This window comes from Engraulis encrasicolus, unplaced genomic scaffold, assembly GCF_034702125.1.
Source record: "Engraulis encrasicolus isolate BLACKSEA-1 unplaced genomic scaffold, IST_EnEncr_1.0 scaffold_26_np1212, whole genome shotgun sequence".
NCBI classification, from domain to species: domain Eukaryota; kingdom Metazoa; phylum Chordata; class Actinopteri; order Clupeiformes; family Engraulidae; genus Engraulis; species Engraulis encrasicolus.
Window position 1 is genome coordinate 1,528,175 of NW_026945555.1, and position 11,624 is coordinate 1,539,798.

An 11,624-nucleotide genomic window follows, 5' to 3' on the forward strand; every position below is an offset into this window, starting at 1 on the left:
CCTGTGTAGTACAGTAAAGTAGACTCCATTTTTTTGACAACAATCTATGGAACAGGGTTCACACAAAGTTTGAAATTGTGTTTTACCAGTCTCCAATGTGCAGTTTAACTAATAACTAAAAATAAGGCATTGGCATTAAATACAGACTGATACATACTATAAATACACTCACACAGACACCCAAACAGTGTGCAATAATAAGATTAAGATGTGAAGATGCTGTATACAAGGTGCAATGAGTAAAGTGTAAGTGGCATGGTGAAAGAAGTGTTCATGGAATATTCTCCCGTGTCCTTGGTTATTCATGTGGTTTTCTTCAGTGCGTTGAGGAGTCTGATGGCTTGTGGAAAGAAGCCGTTTCCCAGTGTGCTTTTGCAGCACCGCATGCTGGGCTAGCGCTTCCCTGATGGTAGTAGGGAGAACAGGTAGGGGTGATCTTATGAGCTTTTCTGCTGTCCTCACCACTCTCTGTACTACCTTCTAGTCTTCAGCTTGACGGCTGCCATGCCAGACAGAGAGGCTGCTGGTCAGGATGCTCTCAATGACACCCCTGTAGAAGGTGGTGAGTGCCGTTGTGGGGAGGTCGGCTCTTCTCTCATCCTTCGCAGGAAGTGGAGTAGTGTCTGTGCCTTTTTGAGATGGTGGAGCCATGTGGTGCAGTTGGCAGAGGAGGAGCGGCACAGTGGTTGGTGCTGGGTTGATCAGGTTCAGAACCGAAGTTGCTGGTGTCATCAGCCCTCCCTCTGAAAACTGGCTCTGTGCCTGTCAAAAAAAGGCATGTTAATGTTATGAATGACAATTAAGACAAAAACAACCACCCCCTATCTACCTACAGAAGGACATGACATGAGCACGTGCATATGCTTGTGCACATGCCCCCCCACACACTGCTACTGTCTTAAAGTTTGGTGCACGTGCATGCATGCACGCATATTCTCCCCCCTTTGCCTCAAGTCAAGTGTGCATTTTAGAGGTTGTCCTCACCTGCACATGTGTGAAGAGCAGGAAGATTGGAGGTTGAGGATGAAGAGGCAAGGCAGGAGGTTCTCCTTGTGAGCGGCCCTGGTCCTGATGCTGATTGCCCATCACCATGCTGTGGTTCATCAAACCCATTACCGGCATATCAATGCTGAACAGGAACGACTGCTTCCATCTGCACGCATGCACACACACACACACACACACACACACACACACACACACACACACGAGAGGGATACATAGAATACACTACATAAAAATCACACCCATCATTTTAATGCAGAACACCAGGCTGAAGAGATACACAGCTTCTGGCCTGTGCAGGGATCACTACAGTGCCAGTGTTTTGTATTATCCTCTATCCACATTTTTTTTTCAATAAATAAACACAGCACAGAAAGGAATTACTGTATGAAATACTTATTGGTCTAGTGCAGAACAAAACAGATTCAGTGTTTTACTCACCACTGTGTGCAAGTTTCTGTGTTCAGCTCAGGTGGAAGCCTCCATCACAACATGTTGGTACTGACATTAACCATCCTTCAGAAAACTGCCTCTCTGCCTGTCAGAAATAGCAAAATAAGATATCCTTAACCAAAGACAGACAGACACACACTGCCACTGTCTTGGTTCTAGGACACACACACGCCCTTTAAGGGTCACATCACATGTAATGGCCGGGTTCTCACTCACTCACTCACTCACTCCTTTTCTCCTACTTTTGCCTCAGACAATGCAGTGAGTTTTTAAAAATTGGCCTTACCTGCACATGTGTGAAGGACAGGAAGGGAGGTTGAGGATGGAGCTGCCAGTCAGGAGGTCCAGAGCTGTCCTGGTCCATCACCATCATGTGGATCATCAACCCCAACCCCAACTTCTTATATCTGCGTGAACACATTCACAAACACACACACACACACACACACACACACACACACACAATAGGCGAGATACAGGTTATATGGCACATTAGGAGGCAGGGGTATTGTTGCACTCTAGATGTTTAGAAATAAGTAGGTGCGTGGACCCAAAAAGTAGAGTTCAATGTGGGAGTACACTAAATAAGACACTGAGGTCAAGTCACTGCTCTCTGATGGCAGCAACCTGAAACATCTGCTCTACTCTGCTCTGAGAAAAATAAATAAATTGACCTTAGTGTCTTATTTAGTGTGTGAACCTGCTCCCACATTGAACTATATGGCACATTTAAAATCAGACCCAATGACAAGTCAAGTCAATGCAACGGACATGAACCGACCATTACATTAAAATAACAGACTAAACAGTCTTTGGATGATTGAAGAGGCAGGAGAGATGAGGGGGCTCGATCCAGTAGCATTTATTTACTTCCCAATCTGAAACAAGACAGGGCGGACACAATGAGGCACACTGCAAGCAGATTCTTTGGGGTCGAAGCAAACGGCTTTCCCCTTGCCAATCTTCCAGAAGTGAGAGAACACTACAGCAGCTAGACAAGCTACTGTTTGCAGTGTAATAGAGAAACCAAGGCACTTAGATCGTATAGTTTACAAAGTTAAAACCAAAAGAAAACACAATGTTTATCACCGAAAATACCACAGGATCTCTTTCATACATTAACACATACCTGACAGGGCGGACACAATGAGGCACACTGCAAGGGGTCGAAGTGAACGGCATTCCTGCGACACAATACTCATGAACGGCGTGACGTTTTCCATGTGCGTTACGCCCATTTATGGGGGAAAACAACCCATGCAAGTCAATTGGTGATGTTGTGGTTTAATAAACGAAAGATACGGACCTGTAGACTAGCGTTGTTCACGCGCAACATGCCGAAAACGTGTTGTGTTGCCGGCTGTTCAAATGATATAGCCAAACAGCCGTGGCTGAAGCATGGAATGTGTTCATTTAGGTTAGCCGATGTAGCATGTAAGTCAATGAGACATTCGGTTTGTTTTCACCCATATAGGGGCGTAACGCAAATTTAAGAGCAAAGTACCCGGATGGCCGTTCATGAGTATAGGCTCGTTAGCACCTGTTAACTTCATAACGATCACGGACATTAATGGCGCTAATGTACATACTTTGAGCGAAAATTACAACGAAAATATCAACACAAACGTAACAGAATATCTTCCCATCAAAGATCAATAAAATAACATAGAAATTAAAGTACAGAAACATCATTAAATAGTTTGTGACACGGAGGAAAAAAACACAGCTTACCCCTTGCCAATCTTCCCCAAGTGAGGAAGAGTTCCGGGTGCCACACCAATTAACGCCCCTTCAGAAACAATAGGTAACGATAAACCCATCCCAAGTAGTATCTACATTGTAGCCCATATATTTTGAGAAGTTCACTAAGAGAAAATATAAAGGTTTATTTTTAGCACTACTACATCAAGTCGGTTTTATTTACAATTTCTTTACACTGGTCAAGAATTGAAATTAAGTTGAACACCAGGTTGAACAAATATGACACCTCAGACTTTCAGTGCTATTCTATACATCTTTGCTTCAAAGAAACACAACTGATAGCTCAGATTATGAAACAGACGTGCACAACGCAGCACAGGAAGAAACTACTGTATGTCTGTCCATAACTTATTACTGTAGCCTACATTATGACAAATACACACACAACATCTGAAACAAACTTACGAAGGGCAGCCTGTTATCTTGCCTTGAAGCTAAAAATCATTAGCCAAAACCGCTAGTTGGTGGGCCGAGGTAAATGTTCGCCCTCCGACTGAAAGTCAACTCGTAAAGTAACCGTTATGTATATTCATGCATTTTATTCGAAATCTTACAGTGATCGCTGCAGCGAAATCCATCCAGTCGTTTTAATAAGTCCTGCACGGCGCTTGTGTTGTCATTCGGCAGCATGTCACTGACTTCAGAAACTTGAACAGCCAAAGGGGCGTTACTGTGAGGGCGGTCTAGTAAGGAGGAATGGGCGTAGCGGTATTAGCTGGACAAGACGCAGCTGGACCATATTGCACAAAAAAGCATGTGTTTTACATGTTTTTGACAAGTTTTAAGAATATGCTTCCAATAAGTATCTACAATTATGTTGAATTGTAAAAGTAATTCACTTAAATACAGTAAACATAGTTTTTTTTACTTCTAATTCTGTCTGACGCTGGTGACAAAACCAAGAAAGAGCCCATTTTATGAAAAATGTAAAACATGGGGAGCTTGGCCAATACATTCACTGCACAGCCAAGACCTTCGTCTATGATAATACACCTCTATATTTTGGATTTGAACAACTTAAAACCTGTTTATGCCACATTTTCAATAATCTAGGTCTACTTCCTAGAGTATCTAACAAATGCACATGCACAAACATACTGTGCACACACAAAAATAAAGTGTTTATGCTAGATGTCATTGACTTGAGAGGGCTATTTATTTTGCTAAATGTAGGTAATAATTAGGTCACTTTCACCACCTTCAGATTACTGTCACCACCGTCAGTTCTTCAGTCACCACCGTAAGAAGGAGTTTTGGACATTTTAAATGAATGTCCTTACAAAATGTTCCTTTGGAGTTGTTGAATTATCAAAGTAATAGCAAATTTAAGCCTACACGAATATTTGTGAAATTACAAAAAATTGTTTGATCTATTTAGGCATTAAGTAAGCATTGTCTGACAGCACATATTTTTGAATTAGAACACATGAAGCAATATTAAAATAGAATGAAAGTGAATTTTCAACATTTAAAGGCGTATGTGTGAACCAAAAAACACACACAATCACTCCAGACTCCAGATACATATGCAACGAAATCAATACACTTTTTGTTGCTTTTAATTGTGTCTGACGGTGTTGACAAAAAACAGGGTATGATCGGAGAAAAACCTGATTTCTGAAAAAAAATCAAAATGGGGAGATTGGCCTTGTGCATTTCTGAAAAGCCAAGACCTTTGTCTACGAGGATATACCATATTATTTTGTAATTCACTTTGTTTTTTTCTTTCAAGATTACAACCTGTTTTAGCCACTTTCTCAAGAATCAGTGCTATACTAAAAAAGGATAAAAAATAGAAACAATACATTATTAAAGAATAAAACCTCAATACTACATAATAAATACCTGTACTAACAAAGAATCTAAATTAAAAGGCCTACTAATATTTACATACAAACTGTGCAGGAATAAACACTGTGTGCTGACGGATGGCCAACACAGCTGCTGTGGAACCATCTTCCACTGTCCTCACATCCAATCTGTAACAAAAAAAAACAGAACAGTCAGAACTATACACTGTTAACAAAGAAAAAATAGATAGCCCACATTAAAAGTAACGGCAAGTTAGATTAGATTAGATTAGATTGAACTTCATTTATCCCCAAGGGGAAATTCTTTTTCCAGTTTGCTCTGTAGTTTGCTCTCTGGAGTTTCTCTTCGTCCTTAAAGTTGAAATTGTCTTAGTCATTGCTTGTGTATTTACCCAGGGAATCTCGGCCATATTCAACCCATCTGTGGGATCCAGCTCCCCACAAAAATGGCAGAGGGAGCTCAGGTCGTCTGGGGACAATTGAAAAAACAAACAAATGTGTTATTGTAGCCTACCACACCCAGCAGGCCACTACTGACCTCACATGAAAACAAAGTCATGACACAATACATGTTTGATACAGTGTATGTCATACCAGATTCAGACAGCAACATTTCTGATATTGCCATCCTGTAGCAATCAATGTCCTCATTGTTGCTGGGAAAATCAATCTCCTCACAGTGAGGGCTGGTAATTATGGATTCTGCAAACTGTGATATCACAAGGTTAAACATTATGCCTTCATGTTAATGCTAAATCACAAGTTAAAAAAAAAAACTTCACACACCTTCATAGCAAAAATGCCGCAGGATGTGATGTCTCGTTGCAGAGGGTGGGGAATTGTGTCACACCTCCATCTGGTGACATTTAGTCCCTTCTTTCTCATCAGGGCTCTAGAGAAGACATGTTTTTGAGACTTCCCAAAAAGCACATAGCACACATGTCCAGTGTTGCAATTAAAACACACCTTGTCGTTTGAAGGCACTGTTTGATGGAGGCCTCCCTCTCTCCAAGGGGGTCCATCAGAAGGGTCTTTTTTTGGGCTGGAAAGATTGCCTATGGATTAAACAGATATACATATATAACCCATGTTGTATTTATAGGTATAACAATATTTTACCATATGGTTTGTCTTTAACAGAGTGTGGATGTGATGGGATGCGGTAAGGTTGTGGACCTGGTGGAATCTGTTGGGGTTGGTCTAGCTCAGTTGTTCCCAAACTTTTTCCCCTGCGCACCCCTTTTCACATTTCAATGTGGTTCGCGCACCCCCTCAGTGAATGTTGCACAGCCGCACATTTTGGGCAATCCTCCAATTGACCTGAAAAAAAATTCTGCCATCATTAAAATGGAAATTGTTGCATGACAAGTCTGGGAGTTGTAAATTACACTTCAGGTGGATACTTCCAGCATTCACCATGTAATGTTCATAAATTCTGTATAAAAACACACATCTTAGCCATTGCTCTATTCAGATCGCGCACCCCCTTGTGGCAGGCTGCGCACCCCCAGAGGTGCACGCACCCCAGTTTGGGAAACCCTGGTCTAGCTGGTGGGATACACTTGAGGGAAGGGGATAGGATGAGCTGGTGGGGAGGGGGTGGTATGCAATGGACGAGGGGAGAGGAATGGATCCAGTGCAGGGCTGATTGTGGAGATGGTAGGGTGGTAGCCAAGGGACAAATCAAGGGGTATATCCATAGGGGACTGAGGGGGTGATGGGCATTCAACAGTTGAGGGATGGGTTGGCGTGGTGGTGGGTGGAGAGCGTTGTGGGAGTTTGTGGGGGACACGTGGTGCCTCGACTTTAAAGGGTTTCAGGTGGTCCCTGTTTATACTTGGGATGACCACACCATTCTCATCCTGGAGGTCCACACTTTTGTCCCTAATGGCCACTATGTTGTATGGACCCAGCCAGCTGGCGTCCAACTTCCCACCCTTCCGCTGCTCACTCCTAATATTCTTTCTTAGGACGGTTTGTCCATATGAAAGTCGGAGGGCTTGCCCCTTTTCCGCCTCGCCTGCTTTCTCTCCACATTTCTTTGTACTATGTGTGGAAAAGCGAATGTTTTGCCACCGTCAAGATGAAACTTTGCGGCTGGAGTGCAGATGGAAGGATAGGAACTTTACAGCGACCAAGGCTTAGAAAAATATTCGAGCTCTGTTTATTTACTTCTGACACCAAAACAAATATGCACGAGGGCACAATGAAAACTTTCTAACAGGACACGGCAGCGTTTCTAACTTACTCTTATACATCAGCAGCATCTAGCTACATTGAAATTTACAAACTAAGACTGCGCAGAGCCAGCTACCTTCTGGTCTTCAGCTGCTCCTTGTTCGCGCACCTGTCTGTCTCTGATTCTGAATCTCCCGTTCACCGAGTGACACGGACATTTTAAACACACCCTTCTCTTGGGCAAATTCACTAATTACATTCAATTATCCAATAGCTACACAGCTTCACAATTGCTGCCTACACTGCTCTTACAGGTTTACAAAATCACAAACACAAAAGACAATTGCCCTGCGCACATATTACACATTCCCAAATATATGATATATGAATAGTTGACCACATCATCAAAACAGTTTACACATTCAAATACACAAGTTAAACCCAGTCTCCCCCCACAAGTCATTGATGGAACGCTGCCCCCACGGTGCGCATTCCGCGATGCAGACATGACTGACGGAACAAAGTTCATCATGCGAAGTTCTCGGCCGCGAGCCCCGCATGTGTTGCAACTTTCGAGATCCCCGTGCGGGTGTATGTGTGCGTGTGTGTCTGTTCAGTCTATGAAGTTCATCCAACAAGCGTCAACTTTGTGTAAGTCATTAAAACCAGTGAGAAGGGTTAGACTACCTTCTCACACTATGGACTTCAAGCTGTCCTTTGCAAGGTTGTCCTCCACTGTGCTGTCCACCTTTAGATAGTAGGCCAAAAATGAATGATTAATGAAATGTTTATGAAGAATGAGTGCATCACAATAGTAACAGGAGGGAAAATAACCTACATCAAACTCCTCTGGCACCTCGCAAGGGTATCTTGCCTCACGCCCAAACATGAGGAAGTAAGGGCTGAAGTTGGTGGTTATTTGTTTTTTTGTCCTCAGGCCGAACATCACTGGTTCCAAGTAGTCTTCCCAGGTGTCCGGCCTGGTCTTCACCAGCTTACACAATGCCCTGCAGTGACAACAAAGCACTTCTCTGAGAAAGGTGCATGTGTGTGTGGTCCCAACAATCTGTACAGTCTTCGATAAACTTGATATACACCAGTCAATCCGGAAAGTATCCACAGCACTTAATTTTTTCACATTTTATCATCTTACAGCCTTATTCCAAATGCTACAGACTAATCTCTGTTGTCAAAATTGTACACAAATTATTCAGTTATGACCATGTGAAAAACAAGTTGTCTTGACAGTTTTGAAAATGTATAAAAAATAAAAAACAAAGAATTCATATTAATTACCTTCGCCGACTTTGTCGCGAAGGTTATGTTTTGACCGCTGTGTATTTATTTATTTATTTGTGAATATGTTTGTTTGTTTGTACTTCGTATAACTCAGAGAGAACTGAGCCAATTTTTATGATATTTAGTGGGATGATTGGTCATGACCCAAGGAACACTCGATTACTTTTTGGGAGTGATTGGGTCAAAGGTCAAGGTCAAGGTCACGAAAAGGTCAAAAACTAAAATTTGCGATATCTCGGTTAATTGGCATCCGATTTGCCTGAAACCAGTGCCAAGATATGCAGAATTCAATTCCCGATCTTGGGATGTGCCACACGTCATGGTGGTGTCCATACGGTCAGTGGGGTCAAGACCTTGCGAAATGCACGTTTCTCATCTTAACTCAGTCAATTCTGGACCGATTTTTATGAAAATGACATCAACATTTCTGAGTGTAATATTACGATATTCCGGTCCGATTAAAATGAAACTAACATCAAAATTTGGAGAATGTTATGCCCCACACTCTGAAGATGGCCAGAAAAAAATAAGTGGCGTAGGCGTAGGTTTGCATTCTACCGAGTGCCCGTTCTAGTTACAAAAGTATTCACAGCCTTTGCTTAATACTTTGTAGAACCACCTTCGGCAGCAACTACATTATTTTTTTCATTTCGAAATGAAAAGCATCGGTGCGTGTTTCAACCTTTCAGTACATTGAAATTGTACATTTTGAGTCTGCACCTGGCTACAATAGATGGGTGTGAGTTTTGAACTAAATCCTAAGGAGAGTTCGTGATCTGCTTCTGTAGTCACAGTGCATATTGACATGCATGGTTCTTTAGGTGTAATTCAGGGGTGGGTTTCTCGAATCCGACTGAAATTACGACCAAGTAAGTCCGAACGAAGTCCAACACAACATCTAACCAACAACTATGATTTCTCGAAACCCTTAGACCAACTAGGTCCGATGTAGGTACGAAGTAAGTCCGATGAAATTCCAACCAAGTAAGTTCAGACGCACAATGAAGTTTTCGGAAATGCTCGGAGTGTCTCGCCTCAGCTCGGGTGCATTTATCGCAAAGCAGTGACGCTGTACCACACAGTGCCTGTCAAATTCAGTAGGCTAATTACATCTATCAAAGTCCACAAACTTTTGTCAAAACAATCATGTCCCTGACTTCACCCCTCTTCAACTGCAGTTACCAAATGCGACATTATAATCCACCATGTATTATTTTTTACTTAGGTTTTGCATATAATGTTTGGATTAATATTGTATAGCCTACCACTAATTCGGAAGCACGGTTGGTGGGTGAGTGGGTAATATGTCGGAATTACATACACGTTTGCCATTTCCTTATTTCCTTATACCTTGAGTTCAATCCCCGGTGAATAAAGTAGCCTATAATAACCACCCATCACATCTTTTTTCCAGAACAGCAAGCGAAGTCATTCTCACTCTCATGGGCAACGCATAGGGTGACCAGCTGTCCGGACTTCGGCCGGACAACCCCGCCCCTTAACTTTCTAACCTAGCGTCCTCGCGCCGTACCCACTGCCTCGACTTGCCGACACCCCGCCTCCGTGGAGAAAACTGTGAAGCCAAACTGTAGGCAGAAATCAGGGAACAGCGCTGCCATCTTACCTCAGACTATCTCAGCTGCCAACAACAGTTTTACTTGTAAAACAAGATGTTTTGAGGGAAGGATTTTCGCATTTCATTACCTCACCCGATAAAGGAGTCATCAGTAGGCTACCACTAACTTAACCCTCTAGCTACCAGAATTTTTTTTGAATAGGCCGGAATCCTACCAGGAATTCTAAGGAAAAATTGACATTTTTGTCATATTCTAAACAATGTCAAATAACTTGAAAAGAAATGAAAAGTGTCAATTACAAGTTACTTTCATATTAAAGTAGAGAAAACACACTTTCAAATGGTATATCATTTATGGGTAATTAATTGTTCAGTATTCCCATAGAGTGCCTTTGATGTGGATTAAATGATAAAAATGTGATAAAATCCGATATTATCTAGGCCTATCTATCTATATATCTATATATTTAGGCCTATCTATCTCTCTATCGATCTCTCTATCCATCTATCTATCTATCCTTGGTCTATCCATCCATCCATCCAGGGTCAAAGTTGAACAATGATCATGTGACGACAACAAATGTCGTTCACCCAAAAGTCCTGTTTTCAAGCGGTTTCAAGCGGTTTCAAGCGGTATAACTGTAATGGACTACACTAGCTAATAATGTTTGAACTAAACCATGCCAAAGACGTGTACGGATAACCGGAGAAGTGTCAGCGATAGCAGCCAGGACATGAATGGAGCTGTAAGGAAGTTTCCCCTCCCAATTTGGCACAGGTAAGACGCGCCAGGCATCACCGAGTAATACGGAATTGAAGTGCTACAAACACCACGTTGGTAGGCGATTATTGGAAGTTAGCATTCAACTCAACGTCTTCACGCACATTTTTGTGAAGGACACAGTAGTAACAGTCCTTGACTGCTTTGCCAAAGCTGACACGCAAAATGAATAGCCTATCATGCTGCGCTTCCAGATGCGCTGTTACGCAGAGCTGTCGCATCGTTGTTCCAGGAAACTAAGATAGTTGGATACCAACATATGGTTTGACTCTGAAAACACACCGAAGACGGTTTACATTTTTAATATGTAGCGTGTAGACATCGGCTGGACAGTTGTGTTTGCTATTTAGGACCATGGCAGAACTCATCACAGTTGAACACCATCTCATAAGCCTAATAAAACAACATGATCTAAAATAGCCTAAAATAGTCATAAAAATGTGCTGTTGACCATGAAAATAGATCGAAGAGGGTTGGAAGTTTTCATATTTAGTGTATATTGGTTGTAGAAACAGAATGGTTGTGTTTGTAGCCATCCAATCTCGGACGGCCGTCATTTGAATTGAAGGCAGATTGCCAAATCGCATAAAGCGGCGCATCTCGTAATAAAATCTAAAATACTGAAAAATAAAATAATATAAACATATAGTTTTTATACTGAAAGTATATCGAGGAGGGTCTATAATATTGAGCTAAAGTGTTTGAAAGCTGGAAAAACTGCATGAAAATATGAAAATATATGAAAATTCATATGAAAATA

The 11,624-nt window shown here is 41.9% G+C and overlaps 1 long non-coding RNA gene across 2 annotated transcripts; it reads right to left on the minus strand.

The window, feature by feature from the left end:
• Positions 1 to 215: 215 nt before the first annotated feature.
• LOC134442947 (uncharacterized) lies at positions 216 to 2,629 on the minus strand. 2 transcript variants are annotated; one of them, XR_010033502.1, is made up of 5 exons: positions 2,588 to 2,629; positions 1,745 to 1,865; positions 1,447 to 1,543; positions 985 to 1,153; positions 216 to 762 (listed from the first exon to the last, which is right to left on the minus strand). It is a non-coding gene; the product is annotated as an uncharacterized LOC134442947 (long non-coding RNA). The 2 variants fall into 2 exon arrangements; XR_010033501.1 differs by lacking the exon at positions 2,588 to 2,629 and having other exon boundaries at positions 1,745 to 2,292.
• Between the last annotated feature and the right edge of the window lie 8,995 nt (positions 2,630 to 11,624).